Source organism: Geotrypetes seraphini, chromosome 2, assembly GCF_902459505.1.
Source record: "Geotrypetes seraphini chromosome 2, aGeoSer1.1, whole genome shotgun sequence".
Taxonomy (NCBI): domain Eukaryota; kingdom Metazoa; phylum Chordata; class Amphibia; order Gymnophiona; family Dermophiidae; genus Geotrypetes; species Geotrypetes seraphini.
The window spans coordinates 12,189,565-12,206,105 of record NC_047085.1 but is presented as its reverse complement, the minus strand read 5'-3'; positions in this window follow the sequence as shown (position 1 = coordinate 12,206,105).

Sequence of the window (16,541 nt, the reverse complement as noted above, 5' to 3'; positions counted from 1 at the left end):
GCAAAAATGTTGCATTTATTTCCAGAGAACCTGCAGGGCCACCCATCTCTGCTTGTCGGGCGGATCCAGTCTGCTGGGTCTGTAATAAAGCCTGGACAACAAATCTATGCATGAAGGGAGGCGAAAACAAGACTGAATAACAAAAAGGGGGTCGGCTGGCAACCCTCTGAAGGGGAGGGAGGAGATCAGTCTCATTCTGCTTTGCAAGGCAGGTAACCAGTGGGTGCACGGCTGCCTGCTTCGAATGGTCTCTGTACTAAATATCTACCTCAAAGATAGAAAGCAACTGGATACAAATACAGTATTTTATTTATTTGTTCAATTTTCTATACATGAATTTATTCAGGTACTCAAGCATTTTTCCTGTCTATCCTGGTGGGCTCACAATCTATCTAATGTACCTGGGTCAAGGGGGGGGATTAAGTGACTTGCTCAGAGTGCCGAGGCTGTAGCTTTAACCACTGGATCACTCTAGAAATCAAAATGTAGCAAAGGTGATCCAAGTATAGGACAATCCAGCCATTATGACATCACTGATGAGGTTGGCTCTTATTGGTGGAATGAGGCATTATGATGTCACAATACCAGTTCTGGTTATCAGAGGCTGAAACTATTTATTTATTCAATTTTCTATCGTTCTCTCAGGGGAGCTCAGAACGGTTTACATGAATTTATTCAGGTACTCAAGCATTTTTCTGTCTATTCCGGCAGGCTCACAGTCTATCTAATGTACCTGGGGTAATGGGGGGATTAAGTGACTTGCCCAGGGTTACAGGGAGCAGCATGAGATTTGAACCCACAACCCCAGGGTGCTGAGGCTGGAGCTTTAACCACTGCACCACTCTAGAAATAAAAAATGTAGCAAAGGTGATCTAAGTATAGGACAATCCAGCCATTGTGACATCACTGATGAGATTGGCTCTTATTGGTGGAATGAGGCATTATGATGTCACAATACCAGTTCTGGTTATCAGAGGCTGAAACTTTTCACACTATTTATTTATTCAATTTTCTATACCGTTCTCTCAGGAGAGCTCAGAACAGCTTAAATGAATTTATTCAGATGCTCAAGCATTTTTCCCTGTCTGTCCTGGTGGGCTCACAATTTATCTAATGTACCTGGGTCAATGGGGGGATTAAGTGACTTGTCCAGGGTTACAAGGAGCAGCGTGGGTTTGAACCCCCAACCTCAGGGTGCCGAGGCTGTAGCTTTAACCACTGCACCACTCTAGAAATCAAAATGTAACACAAGTGATCCAAGTGTAGGACAATCCAACCATTGGATGACGGTCAACAAACTTCAGCTGAATGCTGCCAAAACTGAACTACTATGGATTAGAAAGAAGAACACCAACTTCACCTGCCCAACACTATCTTGGGACTCCACACTCTTGACAGCAAAAGACCAAGTGTAGTCTCGGGGTGGTATTGGATGGCCACCTGTCTCTCTCAGCCCATATCTCTCCGGTGGTCTCCACTTCCTTCTACTATCTGCGCCAGCTAAAAAGGATCAAACCAAATATCACTAAACCTAACCTATGCCTATGTACTCTCCAGAATGGATTATTGCAACTCTGTTTTCAATGGAATCACCGCCAAAGAACTCAGCCTCCAGCGAGTGCAGAACTCTGCAAACCTCGACTACCACGACCCCATCTCTCCAGCCCTCCTTGAGAAACACTGGCGGCCGATTAACCAGCGCTGTGTATTCAAAGCCCTCGTAATGGCCTATAAGAGATTCCACCTCACCACCCCAGCCTACATCATATCCAAACTCCCACAGTACACTCACTGCCCGCTCACTCCGCTCTGAAACTGAGAAACACATCCCTGCAGGAAGATCCCTCCTAATGGAAACGACTCATAAACGCTCATCCAGCCACTTCATCCCCCTGTCTCTGGAATCAGCTGCCTGCCCAGAACCTGAACAGTGCTAACGATCAGCTTACCCCCTGCTCTCCTCCTCTCTCCCTCCCTTTCCCGCCTCTTCCTGCCTCCGACTCCCTGCCTTCTCATGCACCCCCTCCCCTCGTTTCTCTCTTTGTCTCTTCTAGGAACACCTTTGTCCTGTAATTTTTTGTGAAAGTCAATTGTAACCCGTTCTGAGCCCCCGGGAGAATGGAATAGAAATCGAATTAAATAAATAAATAAATTGTGACATCACTAATGAGGTTGGCTCTTATTGGTGGAATGACGCTGAAACACAATTGTGTCGAGTCCATTACAATAAAAAAGACTGAACACCAATTGGTCACCTTTCTTGTTGTGTTTGCTTGGTGTGAAGGCAGTTTCTCCTGTTTTTTTCCAGCCCATCCAACTATCTCGTCGTTTGCGGATACATACCGTAAAACGTTTTTTGTGCGTGGTAATAATCAAAGCGGTTTACATATTTTAGACAGGTACTTATTTTGTACCCAGGGCAATGAAGTGTTAAATGACTTGCCCAGAGTCACAAAGAGCTGTAGTGGGACTCGAACTCACAACCTCAGGGATGCTAAGGCAGCTGTTCTGCTAGGCACAATTCTATAAATGGTACATAACTTAAAACTGACATGCATTAAGAGTCGTGCTTCTCAGCACCATTTATAGAACAGGGGCCTTAATGCCCTGCCCACCCATTTCCTCCTTAGGCCCATCCAAAATCCTCTCTCTGGCAATGCTACTGACATAAGAATTTCTAAGCTAGATTATTGCAATGCTTTGTTCATGGGCATATCCCAAAAAGAAATCAGACGCCTTCAAATCATACAGAACGCTTCCATAAAAATAATTCATAAAGCAAAGAAATTCGACCATGTCACTCCTTTACTTAAAGAATCCCACTGGCTTCCCGTTGCACATCATATTTTATATAAAATATGTTTGCTTACGTTCAAATCAATAATGTCTCAAACCCCAGCTTTTATTTTCAGAGTTTTAATTCCTTATATAACTACAAGAACACTGAGATCTCAGGATCAACATCTATTGGCTATTCCCTCATTGAAAGTTATTAACACTAGACGGCTTACTATTTTTTCAGTGACCGCCCCACAATCTTGGAATAATCTCCCTATCTATATAAGAGAAGAAAAGAACTTAGCTAAATTCAAGACTAAGCTTAAAAGTTTCCTTTTCAATGACGTTTTTAGTTAATAAATAACTTTACATTCCTTCTTAACCTTTTATTTTCTTATTTGTGCTTTTATTCCCTCCCTATTGTTGTAATCCTGAAATATAGAATTTGATACAGAATGTAACCCTTTAAATATAGTTTTCCTAGTGTTTCATGATTGTAAGTTTTTGTAATTATGTAATATTATTTGTCTATGTAATAATTACCCCAAGTTTTTATTTATTCATTATTGTTTGTATATCGCCTAGAATGTAGAATAGGCGATTAATCAAATTGCATAATAAACTTGATAAACTTGAATTTTCAAAGAGAAATGTGCTTTCTCTCCACATTTCCACAAAGTATGTCTGTTAAAAGCTGCTATGAATTATTTCTATAGCGCTACCAGACGCACAAAGAAGACAGTCCCTTCTCCAAAGAGCTTACAATCTAAACACAGACAAACAGGATGTCATGGATACTGTTAAGGGGAAGGGTTAATCTGCTGGCTGGGTTGGAGGGCAGAGGGGAGTACAGGACAATCATGTGACATCACTGATGAGGTTGGCTCTTATTGGTGGAATGAGACATTATGACATCACAATCTCAGCTCTGATTCCCAAAGACTGAAACCACACATGCTCGTAGTTTGCAACGGTGAGGGCTGTCTGGAAATGATCCCCCCCCCCCAAAAAAAAAAAAAAAAAGAATGCTTAGTCTACATGGCCCAAAATGCTTTAGTATATCAGGCCTCCATGTCAGCAGAAATACTGCACTGATCCATTGAACTGTCTCCCTTTTTCTAGATGTCTGGAACACCAAAAGATTCATATTCCTGACACGGTATCCTCCATTCGCTCACTCCACCAAGCAGCCTGTGACCTAGCAGACATGCTGACAGACGCTGGATTCCCTCCCTTCCACCTCACAAGCCAAAAAAATGGGAAAATAGCCCCATAGCCGCTCCTTTGCACAGGCTGCAACTGAACAGACACAAAGCCTCCTTGCTCCCCCTTTGCTTTTGTACCTGAAGCAAAGAAATACTTGGCTCCCTCCCCTTCTTTGCAAACGCTGCTGACTAGAACCATTTCCATGCACTGCGCTTTCTCTGCTATTAGCGTGAAAAGCCTTAATGTGGCACAGTCGTCTGGAAGCTGTTTCCATGGCAGCAGGGACACCTGGTATCTATAGGCAAAAGAAGCTGGCATCCCACATCTGCAAGAGGTTTAATGCTTATTACATCTGGGCTGCACATTTTGCATCAGGTATTTACGCAACGGCGAAGCTTCATGACAGAAATGCCCCCGCCTGGAAATGTACAGAGTCTTTACATCAAGTTTGAACTCCAAAGACTTGGGTTCACTCGGCTTCCAAATGTAAACTATATCAAAACGAGGTCCAGTTTGGTTCAGAGAGAAGCTCAGTACCAAATGTGGGGGGACAAACTGGGAAATGCAGATGAATACTTACAGAAGGGTCTTCCCTTGATTGTCTCTCTTTTCTATATGCTACGTAGTTCCACCCCTCTTCCCTAATGTACTAGTATGTTAGTTTGTTATATCGTTCATGTCCCCCAGAAATTCTATAAGTGAGGTGATTAAATTTGCGGATGATACGAAGTTATTCAGAGTAGTAAAGATGCAGGGGGATTGCAAAGATCTGCAACGTGACATAATCAAGCTCGAGGAATGGGCATGAGGTTCAACGTGGATAAGTGTAAAGTGATGCATGTCGGTAACAAAAATCTCATGCACGAATACAGGATGTCCGGGGCGGTACTTGGAGAGACCTCCCAGGAAAGAGACATGGGAGTTCTGATCGACAAGTCAATGAAGCTGTCCGCGCAATGTGCGGTGGCGGCAAAGAGGGCGAACAGAATGCTAGGAATGATTAAGAAGGGGATCACAAACAGATCGGAGAAGGTTATCATGCCGCTGTGCCGGGCCATGGTGCGCTCTCACCTGGAGTACTGCGTCCAGTACTGGTCGCCATACATGAAGAAGCACACGGTACTACTCGAAAGGGTCCAAAGAGCGACTAAGATGGTTAAGGGGCTGGAGGAATTGCCGTACAGTGAGAGATTAGAGAAACTGGGCCTTTTCTTCCTCGAACAGAGGAGATTGAGAGGGGACATGATAAGGACAGTTTGTTCACCCTCTCCAAGGTAGGGAGAACGAGAAGGCACTCTCTAAAATTGAAAGGGGATAGATTCCGTACGAATGTAAGGAACTTCTTCACCCAGAGAGTGGTGGAAAACTGGAACACTCTTCCGGAGTCTGTCATAGGGGAAAACACCCTCCAGGGATTCAAGACAAAGTTAGAGAAGCTCCTGATGAACTGGAACGTACGCAAGTAGAGCTAGTCTCAGTTAGGGCGCTGGTCTTTGACCAGAGGGCTGCCGCGTGAGCGGACTGCTGGGCATGATGGACCACTGGTCTGAGCCAGCAGCGGCAATTCTTATGTTCTAAACCTTGTATGGACCCCAGTAAGGATCTTTAAGGAAGAAAGGAGGAAAATTGGTAGCTGTGTGATTAGAGTTTAGGATTTTCTGATTAGGGTGAATCCTAGAAGGCTCTGCTTTGTGTGTACAAAGAGCTGAGACAAGAAATAAAAAATAATTTTAGTACTGTATTGCTATACAGCTAGGTTTCAAGTTTCAAGTTTATTAGTGTATTTGATTAATCGCTTATTAAAATTACTAAGCGATGTACAAAATCAATAAAGAAACTAACAATATACATACATGAGTAGGGAGGAAGGAAGGTGCCTTCCCTGCCTAGGCACCCAGTTTTCAAATAATCCTTTTTAGGGCAGTTCTCTAACCGGACAATGATAGGAGTTTAAGTGTATAAAGGACAATGGCACCGATGTTCCTTTTTAGAATACTAGTGTAATAATAATAAATAATAATAATAACAGCTTATATACCGCAATACCGTGAAGTTCTAGGCGGTTTACAAAGATTAAGCAAAGGTACAAATAGATTGACTTTAAGAGGGGAGGAAGAAAGAGGGTTACAGATGAGTTCTGCACAAGCATGACTCCCGCCGTAGGAGTGATGGAAATGGATTGATTTAGTCAAACTTTTTCTATACCGCTTAAGAACTAAGGGCTCCTTTTGCTAAGCTGTAGGGGGGGAATTCTATAAGTGGTATATAAATATTGAAATAAATAAATAAGTTATTCTCCAAACTGCCCCAGTTCGTTTACAGAAATTAGTTAGCTCTAAGTCTGATAGATGTTGGCACTGTCACCTCGAAGCTGGGACATTAGATCATTTACTGTTCTATTGTCCATTGATACTTAGCTTTTGGAAATCCATTTGGGGCCAAGTGAATAATCTACTGGAAAATCCGGTGACATTATCCTATGACACTGTGTTATTTGTACTTCCATGAGAGCCAAGAGTCAGATCTCTTCTAATAATAATAAACTTTTGCTCATCATGACAGGGGTTGCCATACAGCAAATTATGAAAAATTGGGATCGTCTGAATTATAATTTTGGATAGAATTCGTTATGCCAAATCTTTAAAATGGAACGGGTAATAGCCCTACAGCAGGGACATTTTAAGAAATTTAGGGATGTTTGGGAGCCATTAACAAAATATTGTACAGAATGAATATTACTTTTTTTCCCTTTGTTCATACACGTCCAGGGTGGGGAGAGGATATTTTATGATTTATTATGCTTAAAAACAATTGTTGGGTTTAAGGGGGGAGGGATATTTGTAGTGAGTTAGAATTTGATGGTACATTAGGTGATGTTAAAGTATAAAAGGATTGTATCTTATGTTACACTTGTTGAAAGTTTTAAAAATGAATAAAGATTTATAAAAAATAATAATAAGTTATTCTCCAAAATCCTGGATGCTAAGCTAGTATTCTATAATGGCAGATTTGCATGCCAACTCTTATAAAATACTAATTTAAGTCCACAGTTATAATAATATAATAATAATAATTTTATTCTTATATACCACCATACCGAAAAAGTTCTGGGCAGTTCACAAAAAGGTGAAAATACAAATTAGAATAATGGACTTAAAAACAGATAAAGACAGAAAGCATTTGCAATACAATGCAGAAAATACTGGCCTGGCAGGGAAAGAAGTAATACATAGAACAGATCAAATACATCAAGTTGAATCTAAGGAAGCAGGATGCATTGAGATACCAGCCTTTCATAACTCTTCTTGCTTTCAAAGTTCAATCTAATCATATCAGATTGCCGATCCCGATGAATCGCAAAGGGCACCGTGCTCTTCCCAACAATAGCTCCTTGTAGTTCCTTCTGTCCGTCAAGTTTTTCAGTATCCGCACCCACACTGTGGAACGCCCTACTCCTGACCCTGAGACAAGAAAAGAACCTCAACAACTTTAAATCTAGTCTTAAAACATTTCTTTTCCAAGATGCTTTTGAGAACTATTCCTAGGTCTCCTTATTCATAAGACTCGGGCATTAGGCCTAACATTAAAGATGCCCTCTACCCCTTGTGTTTTATATATTCATTTATTTAGCCCGTCCTCCCAAAGGAGCCCAGAATGGGTTACAAAGATACATTCACAGTACAGAAGGACAAAATTATTGAAAGACATTTTTGGCAGACATAGTTTAGAAGAATTTGCGGCATTTGTAGAAGATATTACATGGCATAGTATAGATGTAGGACAGCATTCACTGTACTAACAGAACATAACATAATTGTACTAAAGTTTTAGTGTTGTAAGCGAGTGCATGATTGGTCGGCAGTTTAGGTCATGTTAGTAGCGTCGGTCATTATGGAGCTCGTGAGTAGCGTTGGACATTAAGGAGCTGGATTTGTGAAGAGGAAGGTTTTCACGGCCTTTCTAAAGTTCCATAGATTGTCTAGCGATCTAATGGTTGTGGGGATGATGTGCCAGAATCTGGGTATTTAATTTAATTTAATTCAATTCTTATATACCGCTAATAACCGTGAGGTTTCTAAGCGGTTTACAAAAATGAATGCATTAAAAGATACAACAAATAAAAATAAATAAGATAGGTACTTGGAAAGGCTCACAATCTAACTAAAGCACCTGAAGAGACAATTTATGAAAAATAAAGATAAAATATAAAGACAGAGATAGAGATAGAAATGAATATTCCACCAAGTAATGAACTATGAATAAGAGCGTTTGCGGGCTGTTTCAGTTTTGAGTGAACGACCAGGTGGTAGTGTGAGCGTCTCTCTCTTTGAGATCTTAGTGCTCTGTTTGGGACGTAAATTTGTCGTTTTGGTGTCATGTAGTTCGGTAGAAGCTTGTGGAAGGTCTTGAAGGCTAGGACCAAGGCTTTAAAGGCGCAGCGTTTTTGGATAGGTAACCAATGCATTGATGTTAGTGCTGGGGTGACATGGTCTCAGAAGCCTAGGATTTCATTCCACCTCTCTTTTTATTTTTATGCAATGTATCCTTCCCATTTGCCCTTATGCATCATGTTATGTCTGTACTGATCTTGTGAATTTGTCATCCACCATTTTACATTTTTATTTTTGTACAAAATGTAAACCGCTTTGCATTTAAAAGCAGTATATCATGATTAAAATGAACTTGGAACTTGAAGTACATGAGAAATAGTCGGAACACCCCTGAAGTGTCCATGCCGCTCCCACATCAACGCCTCCTTCAGAGCTGCGTGCGAAAGAAGTTAGATTCTCAGGTTACAAAACAGGAACATAAGTCAGTTTTGCGTGCAACTGCTAATTATTTATTTATTTAAAAAATTTTAGAAACCGCTTAAATCTAAGCAGTGTACAAAAAAAAACCCATATGTAATATCAAGTTTCAAGTTTTTATTAGTGTTTGATGAATCGCTTATTTAATTTCCTAAGCGATGTACAATTTATTAAAAAAAGGGTAGTAAATACAATAAAATAATTTCAGACTTACAGAATAAGACTAACATGAATCGTGGGGGGTAGGGGGGAAAGTTACAATTCCTTGTTAGAGTTGAAAAACAATAGGGAAGTAAACGAGAGGAAGGGTAAAAAATTCAAGGATGTTAAAAGAAAAACAAGCTTATGCTTTCAGGTCAGTGAGTCAAAACAGACAAGGTATCTCAAATCTACAACAACATATATTATTTATATTTCATGATAATCTGATGCCAATATTCCTACATCAAATTTCAACTCTTGCCATCATAAACATTTCTCAATCCTAGGGGGAAGAGCAAAGCTTAAACTAGGTTAATGACTTCCCTTCAAATATCACACGAAAGCATCTACAAATAGTTGCATTTTTAGCTGTTTCTTAAACTTCATACGATCATTACATTAGTCTCAAAACTCCATAAGAACATAAGAATAGCCTTGCTGGGTCAGACCAAAGGTCCATCAAGTCTGCCCACTCTAATGACCCACCCTATTTATCTTTGCGGATAGATCCCACATGTCTATCCCATCTGGCCTTAAAATCTGGCACGCTGCTGGCCTCAATAACCTGGAGTGGAAGACTATTCCAGCGATCAACCACCCTTTCAGTGAAGAAGAACTTCCTAGTGTCACCGTGCAGTTTCCCGCCCCTGATTTTCCACGGATGCCCCCTTGTTGCCGCGGGACCCTTGAAAAAGAAGATATCTTCCTCCACCTCGATGCGGCCCGTGAGATACTTGAATGTCTCGATCATATCTCCCCTCTCTCTACGTTCCTCAAGTGAGTAGAACTGCAACTTCCCTAACTGCTCCTCGTATGGGAGCTCCTTGAGTCCCGAGACCATCCTGGTGGCCATTCTCTGGACCGATTCCAGTCTCAGCACATCCTTACGGTAATGCGGCCTCCAGAATTGCACACAGTACTCCAGGTGCGGTCTCACCTAGTACCTGACCAAAACCCAACATTCCATGCTACTGATCCAGGGCAAGCAGAAACTTCCCCTATGTCTTAATAACAGACTATGGACTTTTCCTCCAGGAACTTGTCCAAACCTTTCTTAAAACCAGCTACGCTATTCGCTCTTAACACATCCTCTGGCAACGCATTCCAGAGCTTAACTATTCTCTGAGTGAAAAAAAATTCCTCGTATTGGTTTTAAAAGTATTTCCCTGTAACTTCATCAAGTGTCCCCTAGTCTTTGTAATTTTTGACGGAGTGAAAAATTGATCCACTTGTACCCGTTCTACTCCACTCAGGATTTTGAAGACTTCAGTCCTATCCCTCCTCAGCTGTCTCTTTTCCAAGCTGAAGAGCCCTAACCATTTTAGTCTTTCCTCATACGAGAGGAGTTCCATCCCCTTTATCATCCTGGTTACTCTTTTTTGAACCTTTTCTAGCGCCGCTATATCTTTCTTGAGATAAGGAGACCAGAACTGAACGTAATACTCCAGATGAGGTTGCACCATGGAGCGATACAAGGGCATTTTAACATTCATAGTCTTGTTAACCATCCCTTTTTAAATAATTCCTAGCATCCTGTTTGCATTTTTGGCCGCCGTCGCACCTTGGGCAGAAAGTTTCATCATATTGTCTACGATGACACCCAGATCCTTTTCTTGGGCGCTAACCCCCAAGGTGGACCCTAGTATCCGGTAACTGTGATTCAAGTTATTCTTCCCAATGTGCATCACTTTGCATTTGTCCACATTAAATTTCATTTGCTATTTAGACGTCCAGTCTTCCAATTTCCTAAGGTCTGCCTGCAATGTTTCTCAATCCGCATGTGTTTTAACAACTTTGAACAGTTTAGCGTCATCTGCAAATTTAATCACCTCACTCGTCGTTCCAATTTCCAGATCATGGGGAGTCTCTTATCAAAACTGTTCCCTCCTTCTAATTATAATAGTGTACTACCATGTTTCCCCGAAAATAACCCCAGCATGATTTTCAGGGTAGGTCTTAATATAAGCCCTACCTCCAAAAATAAGCCCTAGTGGCCAGCAGTAGGGCCCCCCCCCCCCGACTCATCTCCCATCCGAACTGCGAGACAGAAATAAATACCTTATAACAAACCGGCAGCGTTGGCAGCAATCTAGACAGGCTGCTTTGCGGCCTTCTATCGCCCAGGTGTTCCTCTGCCTCGTTGCTGATGATGTCATCAGTGATGAGGCAGAGGAACACCTGGGCGACAGAAGGCCGCAAAGCAGCCTGTCTAGATTGCTGCCGATGCTGCCGGTTTGTTATAAGGTATTTATTTCTGTCTCACGGTTTGGATGTAAGGGAGAGATGGGTTGGCGGGAGGGGGGGATAGAAAGATTCTACATGGGATGGGAGGAAGGGAGGGATAGAAGCTGCAAGGGTTCTGCTGCACAAGGGATGGGAGGGAGGGAGGGATAGAAAGATACCTCACAAGGGGATGGGTGAGAGGGGAGGAAAGAAAGATGCTGTACATGTGGGGGAGAGAAAGGAAATAGGAAGTATTGGGGTGGAGGAGAGGAAGGGAGAAATAATCATTGTAAATGAAAAAAATAAGACATCCTTGAAAATAAGACCTAGTGCCTTTTTTGGGCCCCAAATTAATATAAGACAGTGTGTTATTTTGGGGGAAACACGGTTCTAGTTACTCCCTCTTTCAGGAAGAAGCCAGATTAGCTGAGTATTATGACGTGCTCTGCCTTGCAACTACTGATGTCAGATTAGAAGGTAGAATTGCATTGCTTAAGAGGCTCTGGGAATCGATGCAGGCACCTATACTGCAAGATTCCAACTGCCCTACTGAAAGATTTGGTTTAGGATTAACAACTGCACTAACCCTTTGTCTGCATTGCACAGCCAGAAAAACCTACATTGCTTCTAGCTGCATTGACCTCTACGTTTTCACCTGAGGACTGGAGGGTTAAGTGACTTGCCCGAGACCACAAGGAGCATTAATGAGATTTGAAGCCTAGCTTCCCTGATCCTCAGCCTGCTGCTTTAACCATTAGGCTACTCCTTCACTCCGCTGCTCAAAGAAAACCAGCAACTATGACTTATATTTATTGAGCATTTATTTACCAGTCACTAGGAATCACCAATAGCAAAGCTCTTGGTTAACCAGAATATAGAGAATTATCTGCTTCCAAAATACTCAGAAAATAAAAAGGTGGTAATGTGAATTTCTAAAGTTGTGAACATATTTTTTTTTTCTTAATTGGTGTAATCTACGTTTGCGAATACTTCCACAATAGGTTAAATGGAATATTTCACCTCCTAGGTGTAAATCTGTAAATGAAAACTGAATCCTTTGTCAGACTTATTCTGGCATTAAATGTTTTCAGACTGCTCTCTCCCCCTCCCTGTCTGAAACTGTTTCACAAGCCATCTCAAACAGGACGACTTACTTATGCACTGATCTGGACAAACGGCGTCTCTCCAAAGGCACGATTCTATTTGGGCGCTTCCTTTTAGGCCCCAAAATGCTGTAATGGCATTTGGGCACCCAAGTTCCATTATTCAATATTCAGTGCACCTAAGATCAGTCTATCTATTTATTTGGCTTTATATCCTGTTCTCCCAAGAGAGTCCAGAATGGGTTACAAGTTGACATACATAATATACAGTAAATAATTTGAAGTACAGACTAACACTAACTAAAACTGTTACATAGGAAGGTTTAGGTTAGCAAACTACAGGCTTTTGACATCCCTCCTGGAGCTGCATAGCAAATCAGCTCTATGTTGCTCCTAGGGTATCTTCAAGAGTTCAGATCAAAGTGCTCTATAGGTGCAATGTGATAACCATCAATTTGCCATATGTATTGTTGAACTTTCAGTTAAATATTTTACTGTTAATATCGTTTTAACGTTTCTGCAAATTCCCTAGGCTAGGAGAAGCCATGTAATCACAAATAGACACATACTCTGCATTTAATTGCTATATATGGACATAAGAGTTGTCCTACTGGGACACCCCGAAGGTCCATCAAGCCTATTATCCTGAGACCTGGATTGGCCACTGCTAGAAGCAAGTACCTGGCAAGATCACAATGTTAATAATGATACCAGATCCCATGCTAGCTTTCTCCTAATTCTACAACAGGGCACCCACATAGGGTTACCAGATATTCCAAACGGAAAATCCGGACCTCCTAGAACCACCCTGTATCACCTATCCCTGCCCTGTTACGCCCCAGTCCCGTCCCCAATCCTGCCCTAGCCCCGCTCCATGCTGCCTGCTCTCGAGGACAAAGTGCCGGGTTTTGAAAAGCCGTCTGGACATATCCAGGGAAATCCGGATGTCTGGTAACCCTACAACCACATTCATATGCCACTTGAGCACATAAGTGTACAAAAATGCTGCCACCTTCATGGGTTTATGTACCCCAGGGATTTTCAAATCCAGTCCTTGAGGTCCACAACCCAGCCTCATTTTCAGGACTTCCTCAATTAATATGCATGAATAAGGTTACCAGATTTTCCATCTGGTAAAAGAGGAAGTATGATCCTGCCCTGTTCAGTCATAGGCCCATCCTGTTCTGCCCCTGGTTCCGCCTATTCTGCCCCCAGCCCCACCCTGTGCTGTGGTATTTGGAATCAGTGCTACAAGTCTCAAAATGTATCTTTATGAGGTTGTCAAAAGTCCAGCACTAACCTAAATCTCTCTCTTGGAACTAGGTGACTTTATTCATCATCTTTATTTGTCACTTATGTAAAGCACTCTGGGTAGCGTACAAAACCAAAACTACAAATAATAATCTGGTAGCCTTGAAACACCTATGGTAATTATGGTTCATGGTTTAATATTCACATTCCACCTTTATATGGTTTGGAAATATAACTCTGGCAGTAGAATATTTTTATTTATTTAGATTTTGCTCAGGCTTTTTCATTGGTAGTAAGGAAAACAAACTATTGGATCAAACATTTTGCTAACTTCAAAACAGATTTGTTTCGTGGGACGGGATAATATGAGACTCTTGCGGATGGATTTTTCCTAATATGAAAGGTGTCACTTTTCATACTCCAGAACCAAAGTTTACTGGCTCTGAAAAGTCGTATGTTTTCTGCCAAAGTTTAATACATAAAGGTGTACATTCAGGAAAGTACGCCAAAAATTAAGAACAAAAAGTAGAACAATTGTGTGCAAAATTGCCATAAACTGACATGCGCTTGTCTAACTTTGGCACCTAAAAGTGGCAGGTGCTTGTGCAAGTGATAGTATTCTATAACTTACATGTGCAACTTTAAGACCCAAGCCTGATCTTTAGCATTTAGGTGCTAACTTTATAGTATAGTGCCTACAAATCAGTGCCAATTACCACCACTTAAGGGTTATTTTGGTACTTAAGGTCAATTGGTGCTTAATTTAATAATTAAGTTAGGTGTTCTCTAACTTGCACAACTTCATGGGACATAGTGGTTGGAAATAAAATAAATTCTGGATTCTTAAGATTTTGAAATAACCTAGTACTTGGAGCAGATAGATGAGAACCAGGAACGCCAAGGCTCAAATCCCACCCCCCTCGTTTATGTCCTTATAGCTATTACCTCAGGTATAAACTATTTTTAAACTCTCTGGGGACTGGTAGGGAAATACATATTACAGTACCGTACCTGAAGGTAACCAGTCTAGTCTGCAGAGAAAAGGCTGAGGTAAATTCATTTCCTAACATGGATATTAGGGATAACAAAAATTTTATACTGAATATTATCAAGTAACATGTTGTAGTTATAACTATCTGTATTTTGCTGATTGTCTGTCGTAAACCACCTAGAAATTGCTTGATTATGGCGGTATAGAAGAATAAAGTTATGTTATGTTATATTATAACTCAGAATGCAATCATTAAATAGCCACTGTTGAATTCAATTAGATCATATACTCCTTGTGTCTTTGTAGATATCAGATAAAAGGACTAGTCACGAAAGTCATTACTTAAATTTTATAATCACTTAAATTTTTGTTTTTAATTTTTGTATGGACCTTCAGATAGCACCTGGGCAATGTACACTCAGCTGCTACTGCTCTTCGTATTGTAATTTTTTCTTATAATATTTGTAAGTGTAAACCTTTTTTTTTTTTTTTAAAGACTGTCATTTAGCTTATAGTGATCTTGTCTATATCTTGCATTCACCTCTCCCGACATGTATGTTTCAGATTGAAACTTTTCTTCAGGGTCGAGGGAAACTACAATAAAACACACCGTATCTGTCCTTATTTTTTCATAAATCAAGAATAATGTAACAACAGCAAAGCCTCTACTACACATTAAAATGCTGTAAAACAGAAAAATCAAGCGCTTACCATTTAATGGAGCTACATTGGGCAGTCTAACATGGCCGCGGTATGTAATCAGGGACGTTAAATACAGCTGGCCCAACGCACACTGACAAGCGTATGACATCATCATCATAACAGTGCGGGGCTCAGACCCAGAGGAGTCAGGGCTAAAAGTTGAAAACTCTCACGGGATCGATAGCCATTCAATCTCCTCGTTCAGTCCCATAGGAGCCAGGGATTTGAATCTATATATCCATTTCTGTTCTTTAACTGCCAGAGCCTTCCATCCGGACCGATTAAAGAATAGTCTGCCTATCAGCCAATTCTTGCGTTTACGTCGTATTTGTTCAACATTAGAAGATTTTAAAACTCAGGCGAAAGATATGAAAACCAGATTCTTCCAGCGTGGTTACCCTAGAGGGATCATACGACAAGCGTACACTAGGGCGAAATATGTCCAAAGTAAGTTATTATTGACATACTGTGAGGAAATGGACTTGGGATTAATATTTGTTCAAAAATTTATTCCCCTCTCTGCTAAAATCAACAGTGATACTTAAACACTGGCATGTAGCTGGGTTAGCTTTCCCTGACTATCCTGAGAGACCTATATTTTCCTTCAAACGCACCAGGAACATCGGAGAACTGGTTAAAAGCAAGTCTGTGGTGGTGCCTCGTAGCAAAGGAACACATAGTGGATGTGGCAGATGTCAGTGGTGCAACCTGACCATAACAGGTCAGTGTTGGGTACACCCTGAGACTGGGGTAAATTATTATACCTATTCTTCCACCAATTGTGATTCTACCTGTGTGATATATCTTATCCAGTTCCCCTGTAATAAAATCTATGTGGGGCGCACTATGTGCTCCATTAAGATACGTTTAAATGAACATAAGTCACGGGTACGTACCAAACGTGACACTGCCCCTTTGGTGAGACACTGGCAGCTTATTGGGCACGAGTGGTCGGATATTAAATGTTGAATTATAGACTTGGTCACAGTAGGGTGGGAGGGAGGTAATATTTAGAAGGCTCTGGCAGTTAAAGAGCAGAAATGGATATATAGATTAAAATCCCTGGTTCCTATGGGACTGAATGAGGAGATTGAATGGCTATCGATCCTGTGAGAGTTTTCAACTTTTAGCCCTGACTCCTCTGGGTCTGAGCCCCGCACCGGTATGATGATGACATCATACGCTTGTCAGTGTGCGTTGGGCCAGCTGTATTTAATGTCCCTGATTACAAACCGCGGCCATGTTAGACTGCCCGATGAAGTTCCGTTAAATGGTAAG